A 23,781-nucleotide genomic window follows, 5' to 3' on the forward strand; every position below is an offset into this window, starting at 1 on the left:
TGAATAGTTTAAAGACCAAAGGGTTAGAGATTCTTCACTTTGAATCATGTTTGATCTGATTTCATTATTATAATCCAAACATAAGATGTTATCTTTATGTAAAAATATATAAACCTAGATGACAAACTTTGATCCAACAATAATTTTAGTTATTGATTCTGAAAGAAAATAATAATGTTTAGTATTCCACAATACCCAAGCCTAGAATTTTGAGAAACCTTAAATAAACTTAAAGATACATTGACTGCTGTGCAATCTACAAAGTTTGCTAAATAGTTTAAAGAACAAAGGTTTTGAGATATTTTACTTTGAGCTGTGTTTGTTCTGATTTCATTATTATATTCCTTACAAAATATTTAATCTTAATGAAAAAAATACAGTATAAACAAATAACATTGAATGCAATGACCACGAAGGGGCTCGAACCCTCAATCTTCTGATCCGAAGTCAGATGCCTTATCCATTAGGCCACGTGGTCAATGTCTGTGCAAAGTTTAACGCCTAAGAAAGTATAGTAATATAAAGATTCAAGTAAAAAACATTTGTTTTGTTTCTTTGAGACAACTGTTTTGGATAATCTTACACTCAGATGTCAAACTTTAATACAACAATAATTTCAATTATTAATTCTGAATAAAACTAATATTGTTTAGTATTCTACAATACCCCATTCAAGAAGTTTGAGAAACCTTAAACAAACTGAGAAATATATTTAATGGTTGATGTGCAATCTACAAAGTTTACTGAATAGTTTATAGACCAAAAGGTTAGAGATTCTTCACTTTGAATCATGTTTGATCTGATTTCATTATTATAATCCAAACATAAGATGTTATCTTTATCTAAAAATATATACACATAGATGTCAAACTTTGATCCAACAATAATTTTAGTTATTGATTCTGAAAGAAAATAATAATGTTTAGTATTCCACAATACCCAAGCCTAGAATTTTGAGAAACCTTAAATCAACTTAAAGATACATTGACTGCTGTGCAATCTACAAAGTTTGCTAAATAGTTAAAAGAACAAAGGTTTTGAGATATTTTACTTTGAGCTGTGTTTGTTCTGCTTTCATTATTATATTCCTTACAAAATATTTAATCTTAATGAAAAAAATACAGTATAAACAAATAACATTGAATGCAATGACCACGAAGGGACTTGAACCTTCAATCTTCTGATCCAAAGTCAGACGCCTTTTCCATTAGGCCACGTGGTCAATGTCTGTCCAAACTTTAAAGCCTAAGAAAGTATAGTAATATAAAGATTCAAGTAAAAAACATATTTGTTTTGTTTCTTTGAGACAACTGTTTTGGATAATCTTACACTCAGATGACAAACTTTAATCCAACAATAATTTCAATTATTAATTCTGAATAAAACTAATATTGTTTAGTATTCTACAATACCCCATTCAAGAAGTTTGAGAAACCTTAAACAAACTGAGAAATATATTTAATGGTTGATGTGCAATCTACAAAGTTTACTGAATAGTTAAAAGACCAAAAGGTTAGAGATTCTTCACTTTGAATCATGTTTGATCTGATTTCATTATTATAATCCAAACATAAGATGTTATCTTTATCTAAAAATATATACACTTAGATGTCAAACTTTGATCCAACAATAATTTTAGTTATTGATTCTGAAAGAAAATAATAATGTTTAGTATTCCACAATACCCAAGCCTAGAATTTTGAGAAACCTTAAATCAACTTAAAGATACATTGACTGCTGTGCAATCTACAAAGTTTGATAAATAGTTTAAAGAACAAAGGTTTTGAGATATTTTACTTTGAGCTGTGTTTGTTCTGATTTCATTATTATATTCCTTACAAAATATTTAATCTTAATGAAAAAAATACAGTATAAACAAATAACATTGAATGCAATGACCACGAAGGGACTCAAATCCTCAATCTTCTGATCCGAAGTCAGACGCCTTATCCATTAGGCCACGTGGTCAATGTCTGTCTAAAGATTAACGCCTAAGAAAGTATAGTAATATAAAGATTCAAGTAAAAAACATATTTGTTTTGTTTCTTTGAGACAACTGTTTTGGATAATCTTACACTCAGATGACAAACTTTAATCCAACAATAATTTCAATTATTAATTCTGAATAAAACTAATATTGTTTAGTATTCTACAATACCCCATTCAAGAAGTTTGAGAAACCTTAAACAAACTGAGAAATATATTTAATGGTTGATGTGCAATCTACAAAGTTTACTGAATAGTTTAAAGACCAAAGGGTTAGAGATTCTTCACTTTGAATCATGTTTGATCTGATTTCATTATTATAATCCAAACATAAGATGTTATCTTTATGTAAAAATATATAAACCTAGATGACAAACTTTGATCCAACAATAATTTTAGTTATTGATTCTGAAAGAAAATAATAATGTTTAGTATTCCACAATACCCAAGCCTAGAATTTTGAGAAACCTTAAATCAACTTAAAGATACATTGACTGCTGTGCAATCTACAAAGTTTGCTAAATAGTTTAAAGAACAAAGGTTTTGAGATATTTTACTTTGAGCTGTGTTTGTTCTGATTTCATTATTATATTCCTTACAAAATATTTAATCTTAATGAAAAAAATACAGTATAAACAAATAACATTGAATGCAATGACCACGAAGGGACTCGAACCCTCAATCTTCTGATCCGAAGTCAGACGCCTTATCCATTAGGCCACGTGGTCAATGTCTGTCTAAAGATTAACGCCTAAGAAAGTATAGTAATATAAAGATTCAAGTAAAAAACACATTTGTTTTTTTTCTTTGAGACAACTGTTTTGGATAATCTTACACTCAGATGACAAACTTTAATCCAACAATAATTTCAATTATTAATTCTGAATAAAACTAATATTGTTTAGTATTCTACAATACCCCATTCAAGAAGTTTGAGAAACCTTAAACAAACTGAGAAATATATTTAATGGTTGATGTGCAATCTACAAAGTTTACTGAATAGTTTAAAGACCAAAGGGTTAGAGATTCTTCACTTTGAATCATGTTTGTTTTGATTTCATTATTATAATCCAAACATAAGATGTTATCTTTATGTAAAAATATATACACCTAGATGACAAACTTTGTTCCAACAATAATTTTAGTTATTGATTCTGAAAGAAAATAACAATGTTTAGTATTCCACAATACCCAAGCCTAGAATTTTGAGAAACCTTAAATCAACTTAAAAATACATTGACTGCTGTGCAATCTACAAAGTTTGCTAAATAGTTTAAAGAATAAAGGTTTTGAGATATTTTAGTTTGAGCTGTGTTTGTTCTGCTTTCATTATTATATTACTTACAAAATATTTAATCTTAATGAAAAAAATACAGTATAAACAAATAACATTGAATGCAATGACCACGAAGGGACTCGAACCCTCAATCTTCTGATCCAAAGTCAGACGCCTTATCCATTAGGCCACATGGTCAATGTCTGTCCAAATCTTAACGCCTAAGAAAGTATAGTAATATAAAGATTCAAGTAAAAAACATATTTGTTTTGTTTCTTTGAGACAACTGTTTTGGATAATCTTACACTCAGATGACAAACTTTAATCAAACAATAATTTCAATTATTAATTCTGAATAAAACTAATATTGTTTAGAATTCTACAATACCCCATTCAAGAATTTTGAGAAACCTTAAACAAACTGAGAAATATATTTAATGGTTGATGTGCAATCTACAAAGTTTACTGAATAGTTTAAAGACCAAAAGGTTAGAGATTCTTCACTTTGAATCATGTTTGATCTGATTTCATTATTATAATCCAAACATAAGATGTTATCTTTATCTAAAAATATATACACTTAGATGTCAAACTTTGATCCAAAAATAATTTTAGTTATTGATTCTGAAAGAAAATAATAATGTTTAGTATTCCACAATACCCAAGCCTAGAATTTTGAGAAACCTTAAATCAACTTAAAGAAACATTGACTGCTGTGCAATCTACAAAGTTTGCTAAATAGTTTAAAGAACAAAGGTTTTGAGATATTTTACTTTGAGCTATTTTACTTTGAGTTGTGTTTGTTCTGATTTCATTATTATATTCCTTACAAAATATTTAATCTTAATGAAAAAAATACAGTATAAACAAATAACATTGAATGCAATGACCACGAAGGTACTCGAACCATCAATCTTCTGATCCGAAGTCAGACGCCTTATCCATTAGGCCACGTGGTCAATGTCTGTCCAAAGATTAACGCCTAAGAAAGTATAGTAATATAAAGATTCAAGTAAAAAACATATTTGTTTTGTTTCTTTGAGACAACTGTATTGGATAATCTTACACTCAGATGACAAACTTTAATCCAACAATAATTTCAATTATTAATTCTGAATAAAACTAATATTGTTTAGAATTCTACAATACCCCATTCAAGAATTTTGAGAAACCTTAAAAAACTGAGAAATATATTTAATGGTTGATGTGCAATATACAAAGTTTACTGAATAGTTTAAAGACCAAAGGGTTAGAGATTCTTCACTTTGAATCATGTTTGATCTGATTTCATTATTAAAATCCAAACATAAGATGTTATCTTTATGTAAAAATATATACACCTAGATGACAAACTTTGATCCAACAATAATTTTAGTTATTGATTCTGAAAGAAAATAATAATGTTTAGTATTCCACAATACCCAAGCCTAGAATTTTGAGAAACCTTAAATCAACTTAAAGATACATTGACTGCTGTGCAATCTACAAAGTTTGCTAAATAGTTTAAAGAACAAAGGTTTTGAGATATTTTACTTTGAGCTGTGTTTGTTCTGATTTCATTATTATATTCCTTACAAAATATTTCATCTTAATGAAAAAAATACAGTATAAACAAATAACATTGAATGCAATGACCACGAAGGGACTCGAACCATCAATCTTCTGATCCGAAGTCAGACGCCTTATCCATTAGGCCACGTGGTCAATGTCTGTCCAAATATTAACGCCTAAGAAAGTATAGTAATATAAAGATTCAAGTAAAAAACATATTTGTTTTGTTTCTTTGAGACAACTGTATTGGATAATCTTACACTCAGATGACAAACTTTAATCCAACAATAATTTCAATTATTAATTCTGAATAAAACTAATATTGTTTAGAATTCTACAATACCCCATTCAAGAATTTTGAGAAACCTTAAACAAACTGAGAAATATATTTAATGGTTGATGTGCAATCTACAAAGTTTACTGAATAGTTTAAAGACCAAAGGGTTAGAGATTCTTCACTTTGAATCATGTTTGATCTGATTTCATTATTAAAATCAAAACATAAGATGTTATCTTTATGTAAAAATATATACACCTAGATGACAAACTTTGATCCAACAATAATTTTAGTTATTGATTCTGAAAGAAAATAATAATGTTTAGTATTCCACAATACCCAAGCCTAGAATTTTGAGAAACCTTAAATCAACTTAAAGATACATTGACTGCTGTGCAGTCTACAAAGTTTGCTAAATAGTTTAAAGAACAAAGGTTTTGAGATATTTTACTTTGAGCTGTGTTTGTTCTGATTTCATTATTATATTCCTTACAAAATATTTCATCTTAATGAAAAAAATACAGTATAAACAAATAACATTGAATCCAATGACCACGAAGGGACTCGAATCCTCAATCTTCTGATCTGAAGTCAGACGCCTTATCCATTAGGCCAGGTGGTCACTGTTTGTCAATATATTAATGCCTAAGAAAGTATAGTAACATAAAGATTCAAGTAAAATACATATTTGTTTTGTTTCTTTGAGACAACTGTATTGGATAATCTTACACTTAGATGACAAACTTTAATCCAACAATAATTTCAATTAATAATTCTGAATAAAACTAATATTGTTTAGTATTCTACAATACCCCATTCAAGAAGTTTGAGAAACCTTAAACAAACTGAGAAATATATTTAATGGTTGATGTGCAATCTACAAAGTTTACTGAATAGTTTAAAGACCAAAGGGTTAGAGATTCTTCACTTTGAATCATGTTTGATCTGATTTCATTATTAAAATCCAAACATAAGATGTTATCTTTATCTAAAAATATATACACCTAGATGACAAACTTTGATCCATCAATAATTTTAGTTATTGATTCTGAAAGAAAATAATAATGTTTAGTATTCCACAATACCCAAGCCCAGAATTTTGAGAAACCTGAAATCAACATAAAGATACATTGACTGCTGTGCAATCTACAAAGTTTGCTAAATAGTTTAAAGAACAAAGGTTTTGAGATATTTTACTTTGAGTTTTTTTACTTTGAGCTGTGTTTGTTCTGATTTCATTATTATATTCCTTACAAAATATTTCATCTTAATGAAAAAAATACAGTATAAACAAATAACATTGAATGCAATGACCACGAAGGGACTCGAGCCTTCAATCTTCTGATCCGAAGTCAGACACCTTATCCATTAGGCCACGTGGTCAATGTCTGTCCAAAGATTAACGCCTAAAAAAATATAGTAATATAAAGATTCAAGTAAAAAACATATTTGTTTTGTTTCTTTGAGACAACTGTATTGGATAATCTTACACTCAGATGACAAACTTTAATCCAACAATAATTTCAATTATTAATTCTGAATGAAACTAATATTGTTTAGTATTCTACAATACCCCATTCAAGAAGTTTGAGAAACCTTAAACAAACTGAGAAATATATTTAATGGTTGATGTGCAATCTACAAAGTTTACTGAATAGTTTAAAGACCAAAAGGTTAGAGATTCTTCACTTTGAATCATGTTTGATCTGATTTCATTATTATAATCCAAACATAAGATGTTATCTTTATCTAAAAATATATACACTTAGATGTCAAACTTTGATCCAACAATAATTTTAGTTACTGATTCTGAAAGAAAATAATAATGTTTAGTATTCCACAATGGCCAAGCCTAAAATTTTGAGAAACCTTAAATCAACTTAAAGATACATTGACTGCTGTGCAATCTACAAAGTTTGCTAGATAGTGTAAAGAACAAAGGTTTTGAGATATTTAACTTTGAGCTGTGTTTGTTCTGATTTCATTATTATATTCCTTACAAAATATTTAATCTAAATGAAAAAAATACAGTATAAACAAATAACATTGAATCCAATGACCACGAAGGGACTCGAATCCTCAATCTTCTGATCCGAAGTCAGACGCCTTATTCATTAGGCCAGGTGGTCACTGTTTGTCAATATATTAATGCCTAAGAAAGTATAGTAACATAAAGATTCAAGTAAAAAACATATTTGTTTTTTTCTTTGAGACAACTGTTTTGGATAATCTTACACTCAGATGACAAACTTTAATCCAACAATAATTTCAATTATTAATTCTGAATAAAACTAATATTGTTTAGTATTCTACAATACCCCATTCAAGAAGTTTGAGAAACCTTAAACAAACTGAGAAATATATTTAATGGTTGATGTGCAATCTACAAAGTTTACTGAATAGTTTAAAGACCAAAGGGTTAGAGATTCTTCACTTTGAATCATGTTTGATCTGATTTCATTATTAAAATCCAAACATAAGATGTTATCTTTATCTAAAAATATATACACCTAGATGAAAACTTTGATCCAACAATAATTTTAGTTATTGATTCTGAAAGAAAATAACAATGTTTAGTATTCCACAATACCCAAGCCTAGAATTTTGAGAAACCTTAAATCAACTTAAAGATACATTGACTGCTGTGCAATCTACAAAGTTTGCTAAATAGTTTAAAGAACAAAGGTTTTGAGATATTTTACTTTGAGCTGTGTTTGTTCTGATTTCATTATTATATTCCTTACAAAATATTTCATCTTAATGAAAAAAATACAGTATAAACAAATAACATTGAATGCAATGACCACGAAGGTACTCGAACCATCAATTTTCTGATCCGAAGTCAGATGCCTTATCCATTAGGCCACGTGGTCAATGTCTGTCCAAAGATTAACGCTTAAGAAAGTATAGTAATATAAAGATTCAAGTAAAAAACATATTTGTTTTGTTTCTTTGAGACAACTGTATTGGATAATCTTACACTCAGATGACAAACTTTAATCCAACAATAATTTCAATTATTAATTCTGAATAAACTAATATTGTTTAGAATTCTACAATACCCCATTCAAGAATTTTGAGAAACCTTAAAAAACTGAGAAATATATTTAATGGTTGATGTGCAATCTACAAAGTTTACTGAATAGTTTAAAGACCAAAGGGTTAGAGATTCTTCACTTTGAATCATGTTTGATCTGATTTCATTATTAAAATCCAAACATAAGATGTTATCTTTATGTAAAAATATATACACCTAGATGACAAACTTTGATCCAACAATAATTTTAGTTATTGATTCTGAAAGAAAATAATAATGTTTAGTATTCCACAATACCCAAGCCTAGAATTTTGAGAAACCTTAAATCAACTTAAAAATACATTGACTGCTGTGCAGTCTACAAAGTTTGCTAAATAGTTTAAAGAACAAAGGTTTTGAGATATTTTACTTTGAGCTGTGTTTGTTCTGATTTCATTATTATATTCCTTACAAAATATTTCATCTTAATGAAAAAAAATACAGTATAAACAAATAACATTGAATCCAATGACAACGAAGGGACTCGAATCCTCAATCTTCTGATTTGAAGTCAGACGCCTTATCCATTAGGCCAGGTGGTCACTGTTTGTCAATATATTAATGCCTAAGAAAGTATAGTAACATAAAGATTCAAGTAAAAGACATATTTGTTTTGTTTCTTTGAGACAACTGTTTTGGATAATCTTACACTCAGATGACAAACTTTAATCCAACAATAATTTCAATTATTAATTCTGAATAAAACTAATATTGTTTAGTATTCTACAATACCCCATTCAAGAAGTTTGAGAAACCTTAAACAAACTGAGAAATATATTTAATGGTTGATGTGCAATCTACAAAGTTTACTGAATAGTTTAAAGACCAAAGGGTTAGAGATTCTTCACTTTGAATCATGTTTGATCTGATTTCATTATTAAAATCCAAACATAAGATGTTATCTTTATGTAAAAATATATACACCTAGATGACAAACTTTGATCCATCAATAATTTTAGTTATTGATTCTGAAAGAAAATAATAATGTTTAGTATTCCACAATACCCAAGCCCAGAATTTTGAAAAACCTGAAATCAACATAAAGATACATTGACTGCTGTGCAATCTACAAAGTTTGCTAAATAGTTTAAAGAACAAAGGTTTTGAGATATTTTACTTTGAGTTTTTTTTTACTTTGAGCTGTGTTTGTTCTGATTTCATTATTATATTCCTTACAAAATATTTCATCTTAATGAAAAAAATACAGTATAAACAAATAACATTGAATGCAATGACCACGAAGGGACTCGAGCCTTCAATCTTCTGATCCGAAGTCAGACGCCTTATCCATTAGGCCACGTGGTCAATGTCTGTCAAAAGATTAACGCCTAAAAAAATATAGTAATATAAAGATTCAAGAAAAAAACATATTTGTTTTGTTTCTTTGAGACAACTGTATTGGATAATCTTACACTCAGATGACAAACTTTAATCCAACAATAATTTCAATTATTAATTCTGAATAAAACTAATACTGTTTAGTATTCTACAATACCCCATTCAAGAAGTTTGAGAAACCTTAAACAAACTGAGAAATATATTTAATGGTTGATGTGCAATCTACAAAGTTTACTGAATAGTTTAAAGACCAAAGGGTTAGAGATTCTTCACTTTGAATCATGTTTGATCTGATTTCATTATTAAAATCCAAACATAAGATGTTATCTTTATGTAAAAATATATACACCTAGATGACAAACTTTGATCCATCAATAATTTTAGTTATTGATTCTGAAAGAAAATAATAATGTTTAGTATTCCACAATACCCAAGCCCAGAATTTTGAAAAACCTGAAATCAACATAAAGATACATTGACTGCTGTGCAATCTACAAAGTTTGCTAAATAGTTTAAAGAACAAAGGTTTTGAGATATTTTACTTTGAGTTTTTTTTTACTTTGAGCTGTGTTTGTTCTGATTTCATTATTATATTCCTTACAAAATATTTCATCTTAATGAAAAAAATACAGTATAAACAAATAACATTGAATGCAATGACCACGAAGGGACTCGAGCCTTCAATCTTCTGATCCGAAGTCAGACGCCTTATCCATTAGGCCACGTGGTCAATGTCTGTCAAAAGATTAACGCCTAAAAAAATATAGTAATATAAAGATTCAAGAAAAAAACATATTTGTTTTGTTTCTTTGAGACAACTGTATTGGATAATCTTACACTCAGATGACAAACTTTAATCCAACAATAATTTCAATTATTAATTCTGAATAAAACTAATACTGTTTAGTATTCTACAATACCCCATTCAAGAAGTTTGAGAAACCTTAAACAAACTGAGAAATATATTTAATGGTTGATGTGCAATCTACAAAGTTTACTGAATAGTTTAAAGACCAAAAGGTTAGAGATTCTTCACTTTGAATCATGTTTGATCTGATTTCATTATTATAATCCAAACTTAAGATGTTATCTTTATCTAAAAATATATACACTTAGATGTCAAACTTTGATCCAACAATAATTTTAGTTATTGATTCTGAAAGAAAATAATAATGTTTAGTATTCCACAATACCCAAGCCTAAAATTTTGAGAAACCTTAAATCAACTTAAAGATACATTGACTGCTGTGCAATCTACAAAGTTTGCTAGATAGTGTAAAGAACAAAGGTTTTGACATATTTAACTTTGAGCTGTGTTTGTTCTGATTTCATTATTATATTCCTTACAAAATATTTAATCTTAATGAAAAAAATACAGTATAAACAAATAACATTGAATCCAATGACCACGAAGGGACTCGAATCCTCAATCTTCTGATCCGAAGTCAGACGCCTTATTCATTAGGCCAGGTGGTCACTGTTTGTCAATATATTAATGCCTAAGAAAGTATAGTAACATAAAGATTCAAGTAAAAAACATATTTGTTTTTTTCTTTGAGACAACTGTTTTGGATAATCTTACACTCAGATGACAAACTTTAATCCAACAATAATTTCAATTATTAATTCTGAATAAAACTAATATTGTTTAGTATTCTACAATACCCCATTCAAGAAGTTTGAGAAACCTTAAACAAACTGAGAAATATATTTAATGGTTGATGTGCAATCTACAAAGTTTACTGAATAGTTTAAAGACCAAAGGGTTAGAGATTCTTCACTTTGAATCATGTTTGATCTGATTTCATTATTAAAATCCAAACATAAGATGTTATCTTTATGTAAAAATATATACACCTAGATGACAAACTTTGATCCAACAATAATTTTAGTTATTGATTCTGAAAGAAAATAATAATGTTTAGTATTCCACAATACCCAAGCCTAGAATTTTGAGAAACCTTAAATCAACTTAAAAATACATTGACTGCTGTGCAGTCTACAAAGTTTGCTAAATAGTTTAAAGAACAAAGGTTTTGAGATATTTTACTTTGAGCTGTGTTTGTTCTGATTTCATTATTATATTCCTTACAAAATATTTCATCTTAATGAAAAAAAATACAGTATAAACAAATAACATTGAATCCAATGACAACGAAGGGACTCGAATCCTCAATCTTCTGATTTGAAGTCAGACGCCTTATCCATTAGGCCAGGTGGTCACTGTTTGTCAATATATTAATGCCTAAGAAAGTATAGTAACATAAAGATTCAAGTAAAAGACATATTTGTTTTGTTTCTTTGAGACAACTGTTTTGGATAATCTTACACTCAGATGACAAACTTTAATCCAACAATAATTTCAATTATTAATTCTGAATAAAACTAATATTGTTTAGTATTCTACAATACCCCATTCAAGAAGTTTGAGAAACCTTAAACAAACTGAGAAATATATTTAATGGTTGATGTGCAATCTACAAAGTTTACTGAATAGTTTAAAGACCAAAGGGTTAGAGATTCTTCACTTTGAATCATGTTTGATCTGATTTCATTATTAAAATCCAAACATAAGATGTTATCTTTATGTAAAAATATATACACCTAGATGACAAACTTTGATCCATCAATAATTTTAGTTATTGATTCTGAAAGAAAATAATAATGTTTAGTATTCCACAATACCCAAGCCCAGAATTTTGAAAAACCTGAAATCAACATAAAGATACATTGACTGCTGTGCAATCTACAAAGTTTGCTAAATAGTTTAAAGAACAAAGGTTTTGAGATATTTTACTTTGAGTTTTTTTTTACTTTGAGCTGTGTTTGTTCTGATTTCATTATTATATTCCTTACAAAATATTTCATCTTAATGAAAAAAATACAGTATAAACAAATAACATTGAATGCAATGACCACGAAGGGACTCGAGCCTTCAATCTTCTGATCCGAAGTCAGACGCCTTATCCATTAGGCCACGTGGTCAATGTCTGTCAAAAGATTAACGCCTAAAAAAATATAGTAATATAAAGATTCAAGTAAAAAACATATTTGTTTTGTTTCTTTGAGACAACTGTATTGGATAATCTTACACTCAGATGACAAACTTTAATCCAACAATAATTTCAATTATTAATTCTGAATAAAACTAATACTGTTTAGTATTCTACAATACCCCATTCAAGAAGTTTGAGAAACCTTAAACAAACTGAGAAATATATTTAATGGTTGATGTGCAATCTACAAAGTTTACTGAATAGTTTAAAGACCAAAAGGTTAGAGATTCTTCACTTTGAATCATGTTTGATCTGATTTCATTATTATAATCCAAACTTACGATGTTATCTTTATCTAAAAATATATACACTTAGATGTCAAACTTTGATCCAACAATAATTTTAGTTATTGATTCTGAAAGAAAATAATAATGTTTAGTATTCCACAATACCCAAGCCTAAAATTTTGAGAAACCTTAAATCAACTTAAAGATACATTGACTGCTGTGCAATCTACAAAGTTTGCTAGATAGTGTAAAGAACAAAGGTTTTGAGATATTTAACTTTGAGCTGTGTTTGTTCTGATTTCATTATTATATTCCTTACAAAATATTTAATCTTAATGAAAAAAATACAGTATAAACAAATAACATTGAATCCAATGACCACGAAGGGACTCGAATCCTCAATCTTCTGATCCGAAGTCAGACGCCTTATTCATTAGGCCAGGTGGTCACTGTTTGTCAATATATTAATGCCTAAGAAAGTATAGTAACATAAAGATTCAAGTAAAAAACATATTTGTTTTTTTCTTTGAGACAACTGTTTTGGATAATCTTACACTCAGATGACAAACTTTAATCCTACAATAATTTCAATTATTAATTCTGAATAAAACTAATATTGTTTAGTATTCTACAATACCCCATTCAAGAAGTTTGAGAAACCTTAAACAAACTGAGAAATATATTTAATGGTTGATGTGCAATCTACAAAGTTTACTGAATAGTTTAAAGACCAAAGGGTTAGAGATTCTTCACTTTGAATCATGTTTGATCTGATTTCATTATTAAAATCCAAACATAAGATGTTATCTTTATCTAAAAATATATACACCTAGATGAAAACTTTGATCCAACAATAATTTTAGTTATTGATTCTGAAAGAAAATAACAATGTTTAGTATTCCACAATACCCAAGCCTAGAATTTTGAGAAACCTTAAATCAACTTAAAGATACATTGACTGCTGTGCAATCTACAAAGTTTGCTAAATAGTTTAAAGAATAAAGGTTTTGAGATATTTTACTTTGAGCTGTGTTTGTTCTGATTTCATTATTATATTCCTTACAAAATATTTCATCTTAATGAAAAAAATACAGTATAAACAAATAACATTGAATGCAATGACCACGAAGGTACTCGAACCATCAATTTTCTGATCCGAAGTCAGACGCCTTATCCATTAGGCCACGTGGTCAATGTCTGTCCAAAGATTAACGCCTAAGAAAGTATAGTAATATAAAGATTCAAGTAAAAAACATATTTGTTTTGTTTCTTTGAGACAACTGTATTGGATAATCTTACACTCAGATGACAAACTTTAATCCAACAATAATTTCAATTATTAATTCTGAATAAAACTAATATTGTTTAGAATTCTACAATACCCCATTCAAGAATTTTGAGAAACCTTAAAAAACTGAGAAATATATTTAATGGTTGATGTGCAATCTACAAAGTTTACTGAATAGTTTAAAGACCAAAGGGTTAGAGATTCTTCACTTTGAATCATGTTTGATCTGATTTCATTATTAAAATCCAAACATAAGATGTTATCTTTATGTAAAAATATATACACCTAGATGACAAACTTTGATCCAACAATAATTTTAGTTATTGATTCTGAAAGAAAATAATAATGTTTAGTATTCCACAATACCCAAGCCTAGAATTTTGAGAAACCTTAAATCAACTTAAAAATACATTGACTGCTGTGCAGTCTACAAAGTTTGCTAAATAGTTTAAAGAACAAAGGTTTTGAGATATTTTACTTTGAGCTGTGTTTGTTCTGATTTCATTATTATATTCCTTACAAAATATTTCATCTTAATGAAAAAAAATACAGTATAAACAAATAACATTGAATCCAATGACAACGAAGGGACTCGAATCCTCAATCTTCTGATTTGAAGTCAGACGCCTTATCCATTAGGCCAGGTGGTCACTGTTTGTCAATATGTTAATGCCTAAGAAAGTATAGTAACATAAAGATTCAAGTAAAAGACATATTTGTTTTGTTTCTTTGAGACAACTGTTTTGGATAATCTTACACTCAGATGACAAACTTTAATCCAACAATAATTTCAATTATTAATTCTGAATAAAACTAATATTGTTTAGCATTCTACAATACCCCATTCAAGAAGTTTGAGAAACCTTAAACAAACTGAGAACTATATTTAATGGTTGATGTGCAATCTACAAAGTTTACTGAATAGTTTAAAGACCAAAGGGTTAGAGATTCTTCACTTTGAATCATGTTTGATCTGATTTCATTATTAAAATCCAAACATAAGATGTTATCTTTATGTAAAAATATATACACCTAGATGACAAACTTTGATCCATCAATAATTTTAGTTATTGATTCTGAAAGAAAATAATAATGTTTAGTATTCCACAATACCCAAGCCCAGAATTTTGAGAAACCTGAAATCAACATAAAGATACATTGACTGCTGTGCAATCTACAAAGTTTGCTAAATAGTTTAAAGAACAAAGGTTTTGAGATATTTTACTTTGAGTTTTTTTTTACTTTGAGCTGTGTTTGTTCTGATTTCATTATTATATTCCTTACAAAATATTTCATCTTAATGAAAAAAATACAGTATAAACAAATAACATTGAATGCAATGACCACGAAGGGACTCGAGCCTTCAATCTTCTGATCCGAAGTCAGACGCCTTATCCATTAGGCCACGTGGTCAATGTCTGTCAAAAGATTAACGCCTAAAAAAATATAGTAATATAAAGATTCAAGTAAAAAACATATTTGTTTTGTTTCTTTGAGACAACTGTATTGGATAATCTTACACTCAGATGACAAACTTTAATCCAACAATAATTTCAATTATTAATTCTGAATAAAACTAATATTGTTTAGTATTCTACAATACCCCATTCAAGAAGTTTGAGAAACCTTAAACAAACTGAGAAATATATTTAATGGTTGATGTGCAATCTACAAAGTTTACTGAATAGTTTAAAGACCAAAGGGTTAGAGATTCTTCGCTTTGAATCATGTTTGATCTGATTTCATTATTAAAATCCAAACATAAGATGTTATCTTTATCTAAAAATATATACACCTAGATGAAAACTTTGATCCAACAATAATTTTAGTTATTGATTCTGAAAGAAAATAACAATGTTTAGTATTCCACAATACCCAAGCCTAGAATTTTGAGAAACCTTAAATCAACTTAAAGATACATTGACTGCTGTGCAATCTACAAAGTTTGCTAAATAGTTTAAAGAACAAAGGTTTTGAGATATTTTACTTTGAGCTGTGTTTGTTCTGATTTCATTATTATATTCCTTACAAAATATTTCATCTTAATGAAAAAAATACAGTATAAACAAATAACATTGAATGCAATGACCACGAAGGTACTCGAACCATCAATTTTCTGATCCGAAGTCAGACGCCTTATCCATTAGGCCACGTGGTCAATGTCTGTCCAAAGATTAACGCCTAAGAAAGTATAGTAATATAAAGATTCAAGTAAAAAACATATTTGTTTTGTTTCTTTGAGACAACTGTATTGGATAATCTTACACTCAGATGACAAACTTTAATCCAACAATAATTTCAATTATTAATTCTGAATAAAACTAATATTGTTTAGTATTCTACAATACCCCATTTAAGAAGTTTGAGAAACCTTAAACAAACTGAGAAATATATTTAATGGTTGATGTGCAATCTACAAAGTTTACTGAATAGTTTAAAGACCAAAAGGTTAGAGATTCTTCACTTTGAATCATGTTTGATCTGATTTCATTATTATAATCCAAACTTACGATGTTATCTTTATCTAAAAATATATACACTTAGATGTCAAACTTTGATCCAACAATAATTTTAGTTATTGATTCTGAAAGAAAATAATAATGTTTAGTATTCCACAATACCCAAGCCTAAAATTTTGAGAAACCTTAAATCAACTTAAAGATACATTGACTGCTGTGCAATCTACAAAGTTTGCTAGATAGTTTAAAGAACAAAGGTTTTGAGATATTTTACTTTGAGCTGTGTTTGTTCTGATTTCATTATTATATTCCTTACAAAATATTTAATCTTAATGAAAAAAATACAGTATAAACAAATAACATTGAATCCAATGACCACGAAGGGACTCGAATCCTCAATCTTCTGATCCGAAGTCAGACGCCTTATTCATTAGGCCAGGTGGTCACTGTTTGTCAATATGTTAATGCCTAAGAAAGTATAGTAACATAAAGATTCAAGTAAAAAACATATTTGTTTTTTTCTTTGAGACAACTGTTTTGGATAATCTTACACTCAGATGACAAACTTTAATCCAACAATAATTTCAATTATTAATTCTGAATAAAACTAATATTGTTTAGTATTCTACAATACCCCATTCAAGAAGTTTGAGAAACCTTAAACAAACTGAGAAATATATTTAATGGTTGATGTGCAATCTACAAAGTTTACTGAATAGTTTAAAGACCAAAGGGTTAGAGATACTTCACTTTGAATCATGTTTGATCTGATTTCATTATTAAAATCCAAATATAAGATGTTATCTTTATCTAAAAATATATTCACCTAGATGAAAACTTTGATCCAACAATAATTTTAGTTATTGATTCTGAAAGAAAATAACAATGTTTAGTATTCCACAATACCCAAGCCTAAAATTTTGAGAAACCTTAAATCAACTTAAAGAAACATTGACTGCTGTGCAATCTACAAAGTTTGCTAAATAGTTTAAAGAACAAAGGTTTTGAGATATTTTACTTTGAGCTATTTTACTTTGAGTTGTGTTTGTTCTGATTTCATTATTATATTCCTTACAAAATATTTCATCTTAATGAAAAAAATACAGTATAAACAAATAACATTGAATGCAATGACCACGAAGGGACTCGAATCCTCAATCTTCTGATTTGAAGACAGACGCATTATCCATTAGGCCACGTGGTCAATGTCTGTCCAAAGATTAACGCCTAAGAAAGTATAGTAATATAAAGATTCAAGTAAAAAACATATTTGTTTTGTTTCTTTGAGACAACTGTATTGGATAATCTTACACTCAGATGACAAACTTTAATCCAACAATAATTTCAATTATTAATTCTGAATAAAACAAATATTGTTTAGTATTCTACAATACCCCATTCAAGAAGTTTGAGAAACCTTAAACAAACTGAGAAATACATTTAATGGTTGATGTGCCTTCTACAAAGTTTACTGAATAGTTTAAAGACCAAAAGGTTAGAGATTCTTCACTTTGAATCATGTTTTATCTGATTTCATTATTATAATCCAAACATAAGATGTTATCTTTATCTAAAAATATATACACTTAGATGTCAAACTTTGATCCAACAATAATTTTAGTTATTGATTCTGAAAGAAAATAACAATGTTTAGTATTCCACAATACCCAAGCCTAGAATTTTGAGAAACCTTAAATCAACTTAAAGATACATTGACTGCTATGCAATCTACAAAGTTTGCTAAATAGTTTAAAGAACAAAGGTTTTGAGATATTTTACTTTGAGCTGTGTTTGTTCTGATTTCATTATTATATTCCTTACAAAATATTTCATCTTAATGAAAAAAATACAGTATAAACAAATAACATTGAATGCAATGACCACGAAGGGACTCGAACCATCAATCTTCTGATCCGAAGTCAGACGCCTTATCCATTAGGCCACGTGGTCAATGTCTGTCCAAAGATTAACGCCTAAGAAAGTATAGTAATATAAAGATTCAAGTAAAAAACATATTTGTTTTGTTTCTTTGAGACAACTGTATTGGATAATCTTACACTCAGATGACAAACTTTAATCCAACAATAATTTCAATTATTAATTCTGAATAAAACTAATATTGTTTAGAATTCTACAATACCCCATTCAAGAATTTTGAGAAACCTTAAAAAACTGAGAAATATATTTAATGGTTGATGTGCAATCTACAAAGTTTACTGAATAGTTTAAAGACCAAAGGGTTAGAGATTCTTCACTTTGAATCATGTTTGATCTGATTTCATTATTAAAATCCAAACATAAGATGTTATCTTTATGTAAAAATATATACACCTAGATGACAAACTTTGATCCAACAATAATTTTAGTTATTGATTCTGAAAGAAAATAATAATGTTTAGTATTCCACAATACCCAAGCCTAGAATTTTGAGAAACCTTAAATCAACTTAAAGATACATTGACTGCTGTGCAGTCTACAAAGTTTGCTAAATAGTTTAAAGAACAAAGGTTTTTAGATATTTTACTTTGAGCTGTGTTTGTTCTGATTTCATTATTATATTCCTTACAAAATATTTAATCTTAATGAAAAAAATACAGTATAAACAAATAACATTGAATCCAATGACCACGAAGGGACTGAATCCTCAATCTTCTGATCCGAAGTCAGACGCCTTATTCATTAGGCCAGGTGGTCACTGTTTGTCAATATATTAATGCCTAAGAAAGTATAGTAACATAAAGATTCAAGTAAAAAACATATTTGTTTATTTCTTTGAGACAACTGTTTTGGATAATCTTACACTCAGATGACAAACTTTAATCCAACAATAATTTCAATTATTAATTCTGAATAAAACTAATATTGTTTAGTATTCTACAATACCCCATTCAAGAAGTTTGAGAAACCTTAAACAAACTGAGAAATATATTTAATGGTTGATGTGCAATCTACAAAGTTTACTGAATAGTTTAAAGACCAAATGGTTAGAGATTCTTCACTTTGAATCATGTTTGATCTGATTTCATTATTAAAATCCAAACATAAGATGTTATCTTTATCTAAAAATATATACACCTAGATGAAAACTTTGATCCAACAATAATTTTAGTTATTGATTCTGAAAGAAAATAACAATGTTTAGTATTCCACAATACCCAAGCCTAGAATTTTGAGAAACCTTAAATCAACTTAAAGAAACATTGACTGCTGTGCAATCTACAAAGTTTGCTAAATAGTTTAAAGAACAAAGGTTTTGAGATATTTTACTTTGAGCTATTTTACTTTGAGTTGTGTCTGTTCTGATTTCATTATTATATTCCTTACAAAATATTTCATCTTAATGAAAAAAATACAGTATAAACAAATAACATTGAATGCAATGACCATGAAGGGACTCAAACCCTCAATCTTCTGATCTGAAGACAGACGCATTATCCATTAGGCCACGTGATCAATGTCTGTCCAAAGATTAACGCCTAAGAAAGTATAGTAATATAAAGATTCAAGTAAAAAACATATTTGTTTTGTTTCTTTGAGACAACTGTATTGGATAATCTTACACTCAGATGACAAACTTTAATCCAACAATAATTTCAATTATTAATTCTGAATAAAACTAATATTGTTTAGTATTCTACAATACCCCATTCAAGAAGTTTGAGAAACCTTAAACAAACTGAGAAATATATTTAATGGTTGATGTGCAATCTACAAAGTTTACTGAATAGTTTAAAGACCAAAGGGTTAGAGATACTTCACTTTGAATCATGTTTGATCTGATTTCATTATTAAAATCCAAATATAAGATGTTATCTTTATCTAAAAATATATTCACCTAGATGAAAACTTTGATCCAACAATAATTTTAGTTATTGATTCTGAAAGAAAATAACAATGTTTAGTATTCCACAATACCCAAGCCTAGAATTTTGAGAAACCTTAAATCAACTTAAAGAAACATTGACTGCTGTGCAATCTACAAAGTTTGCTAAATAGTTTAAAGAACAAAGGTTTTGAGATATTTTACTTTGAGCTATTTTACTTTGAGTTGTGTTTGTTCTGATTTCATTATTATATTCCTTACAAAATATTTAATCTTAATGAAAAAAATACAGTATAAACAAATAACATTGAATGCAATGACCACGAAGGGACTCGAATCCTCAATCTTCTGATCTGAAGACAGACGCATTATCCATTAGGCCACGTGGTCAATGTCTGTCCAAAGATTAACGCCTAAGAAAGTATAGTAATATAAAGATTCAAGTAAAAAACATATTTGTTTTGTTTCTTTGAGACAACTGTATTGGATAATCTTACACTCAGATGACAAACTTTAATCCAACAATAATTTCAATTATTAATTCTGAATAAAACAAATATTGTTTAGTATTCTACAATACCCCATTCAAGAAGTTTGAGAAACCTTAAACAAACTGAGAAATACATTTAATGGTTGATGTGCCTTCTACAAAGTTTACTGAATAGTTTAAAGACCAAAAGGTTAGAGATTCTTCACTTTGAATCATGTTTTATCTGATTTCATTATTATAATCCAAACATAAGATGTTATCTTTATCTAAAAATATATACACTTAGATGTCAAACTTTGATCCAACAATAATTTTAGTTATTGATTCTGAAAGAAAATAACAATGTTTAGTATTCCACAATACCCAAGCCTAGAATTTTGAGAAACCTTAAATCAACTTAAAGATACATTGACTGCTATGCAATCTACAAAGTTTGCTAAATAGTTTAAAGAACAAAGGTTTTGAGATATTTTACTTTGAGCTGTGTTTGTTCTGATTTCATTATTATATTCCTTACAAAATATTTCATCTTAATGAAAAAAATACAGTATAAACAAATAACATTGAATGCAATGACCACGAAGGGACTCGAACCATCAATCTTCTGATCCGAAGTCAGACGCCTTATCCATTAGGCCACGTGGTCAATGTCTGTCCAAAGATTAACGCCTAAGAAAGTATAGTAATATAAAGATTCAAGTAAAAAACATATTTGTTTTGTTTCTTTGAGACAACTGTATTGGATAATCTTACACTCAGATGACAAACTTTAATCCAACAATAATTTCAATTATTAATTCTGAATAAAACTAATATTGTTTAGAATTCTACAATACCCCATTCAAGAATTTTGAGAAACCTTAAAAAACTGAGAAATATATTTAATGGTTGATGTGCAATCTACAAAGTTTACTGAATAGTTTAAAGACCAAAGGGTTAGAGATTCTTCACTTTGAATCATGTTTGATCTGATTTCATTATTAAAATCCAAACATAAGATGTTATCTTTATGTAAAAATATATACACCTAGATGACAAACTTTGATCCAACAATAATTTTAGTTATTGATTCTGAAAGAAAATAATAATGTTTAGTATTCCACAATACCCAAGCCTAGAATTTTGAGAAACCTTAAATCAACTTAAAGATACATTGACTGCTGTGCAGTCTACAAAGTTTGCTAAATAGTTTAAAGAACAAAGGTTTTTAGATATTTTACTTTGAGCTGTGTTTGTTCTGATTTCATTATTATATTCCTTACAAAATATTTAATCTTAATGAAAAAAATACAGTATAAACAAATAACATTGAATCCAATGACCACGAAGGGACTGAATCCTCAATCTTCTGATCCGAAGTCAGACGCCTTATTCATTAGGCCAGGTGGTCACTGTTTGTCAATATATTAATGCCTAAGAAAGTATAGTAACATAAAGATTCAAGTAAAAAACATATTTGTTTATTTCTTTGAGACAACTGTTTTGGATAATCTTACACTCAGATGACAAACTTTAATCCAACAATAATTTCAATTATTAATTCTGAATAAAACTAATATTGTTTAGTATTCTACAATACCCCATTCAAGAAGTTTGAGAAACCTTAAACAAACTGAGAAATATATTTAATGGTTGATGTGCAATCTACAAAGTTTACTGAATAGTTTAAAGACCAAAGGGTTAGAGATTCTTCACTTTGAATCATGTTTGATCTGATTTCATTATTAAAATCCAAACATAAGATGTTATCTTTATCTAAAAATATATACACCTAGATGAAAACTTTGATCCAACAATAATTTTAGTTATTGATTCTGAAAGAAAATAACAATGTTTAGTATTCCACAATACCCAAGCCTAGAATTTTGAGAAACCTTAAATCAACTTAAAGAAACATTGACTGCTGTGCAATCTACAAAGTTTGCTAAATAGTTTAAAGAACAAAGGTTTTGAGATATTTTACTTTGAGCTATTTTACTTTGAGTTGTGTCTGTTCTGATTTCATTATTATATTCCTTACAAAATATTTCATCTTAATGAAAAAAATACAGTATAAACAAATAACATTGAATGCAATGACCATGAAGGGACTCAAACCCTCAATCTTCTGATCTGAAGACAGACGCATTATCCATTAGGCCACGTGATCAATGTCTGTCCAAAGATTAACGCCTAAGAAAGTATAGTAATATAAAGATTCAAGTAAAAAACATATTTGTTTTGTTTCTTTGAAACAACTGTATTGGATAATCTTACACTCAGATGACAAACTTTAATCCAACAATAATTTCAATTATTAATTCTGAATAAAACTAATATTGTTTAGTATTCTACAATACCCCATTCAAGAAGTTTGAGAAACCTTAAACAAACTGAGAAATATATTTAATGGTTGATGTGCAATCTACAAAGTTTACTGAATAGTTTAAAGACCAAAGGGTTAGAGATTCTTCACTTTGAATCATGTTTGATCTGATTTCATTATTAAAATCCAAACATAAGATGTTATCTTTATGTAAAAATATATACACCTAGATGACAAACTTTGATCCATCAATAATTTTAGTTATTGATTCTGAAAGAAAATAATAATGTTTAGTATTCCACAATACCCAAGCCCAGAATTTTGAGAAACCTGAAATCAACATAAAGATACATTGACTGCTGTGCAATCTACAAAGTTTGCTAAATAGTTTAAAGAACAAAGGTTTTGAGATATTTTACTTTGAGTTTTTTTTTACTTTGAGCTGTGTTTGTTCTGATTTCATTATTATATTCCTTACAAAATATTTAATCTTAATGAAAAAAATACAGTATAAACAAATAACATTGAATGCAATGACCACGAAGGGACTCGAGCCTTCAATCTTCTGATCCGAAGTCAGACGCCTTATCCATTAGGCCACGTGGTCAATGTCTGTCCAAAGATTAACG

The 23,781-nt window shown here is 28.2% G+C and overlaps 8 non-coding genes across 8 annotated transcripts; all 8 read right to left on the reverse strand.

The window, feature by feature from the left end:
* Positions 1-405: 405 nt before the first annotated feature.
* Positions 406-478, reverse strand: TRNAR-UCG (transfer RNA arginine (anticodon UCG)). The gene has a single exon. It is a non-coding gene; the product is annotated as a tRNA-Arg (tRNA).
* Positions 479-1,149: 671 nt separating this feature from the next.
* On the reverse strand, positions 1,150-1,222 carry TRNAQ-UUG (transfer RNA glutamine (anticodon UUG)). Its single transcript has one exon. It is a non-coding gene; the product is annotated as a tRNA-Gln (tRNA).
* A 673-nt stretch (positions 1,223-1,895) lies between these two features.
* TRNAR-UCG (transfer RNA arginine (anticodon UCG)) lies at positions 1,896-1,968 on the reverse strand. Its single transcript has one exon. It is a non-coding gene; the product is annotated as a tRNA-Arg (tRNA).
* A 673-nt stretch (positions 1,969-2,641) lies between these two features.
* On the reverse strand, positions 2,642-2,714 carry TRNAR-UCG (transfer RNA arginine (anticodon UCG)). The gene has a single exon. It is a non-coding gene; the product is annotated as a tRNA-Arg (tRNA).
* Positions 2,715-3,387: 673 nt separating this feature from the next.
* On the reverse strand, positions 3,388-3,460 carry TRNAQ-UUG (transfer RNA glutamine (anticodon UUG)). Its single transcript has one exon. It is a non-coding gene; the product is annotated as a tRNA-Gln (tRNA).
* A 1,433-nt stretch (positions 3,461-4,893) lies between these two features.
* TRNAR-UCG (transfer RNA arginine (anticodon UCG)) lies at positions 4,894-4,966 on the reverse strand. The gene has a single exon. It is a non-coding gene; the product is annotated as a tRNA-Arg (tRNA).
* A 13,445-nt stretch (positions 4,967-18,411) lies between these two features.
* TRNAR-UCG (transfer RNA arginine (anticodon UCG)) lies at positions 18,412-18,484 on the reverse strand. The gene has a single exon. It is a non-coding gene; the product is annotated as a tRNA-Arg (tRNA).
* Positions 18,485-21,420: 2,936 nt separating this feature from the next.
* TRNAR-UCG (transfer RNA arginine (anticodon UCG)) lies at positions 21,421-21,493 on the reverse strand. Its single transcript has one exon. It is a non-coding gene; the product is annotated as a tRNA-Arg (tRNA).
* Between the last annotated feature and the right edge of the window lie 2,288 nt (positions 21,494-23,781).

The sequence above is a fragment of the Pseudophryne corroboree genome, chromosome 8, assembly GCF_028390025.1.
Source record: "Pseudophryne corroboree isolate aPseCor3 chromosome 8, aPseCor3.hap2, whole genome shotgun sequence".
Taxonomy (NCBI): Eukaryota; Metazoa; Chordata; class Amphibia; order Anura; family Myobatrachidae; genus Pseudophryne; species Pseudophryne corroboree.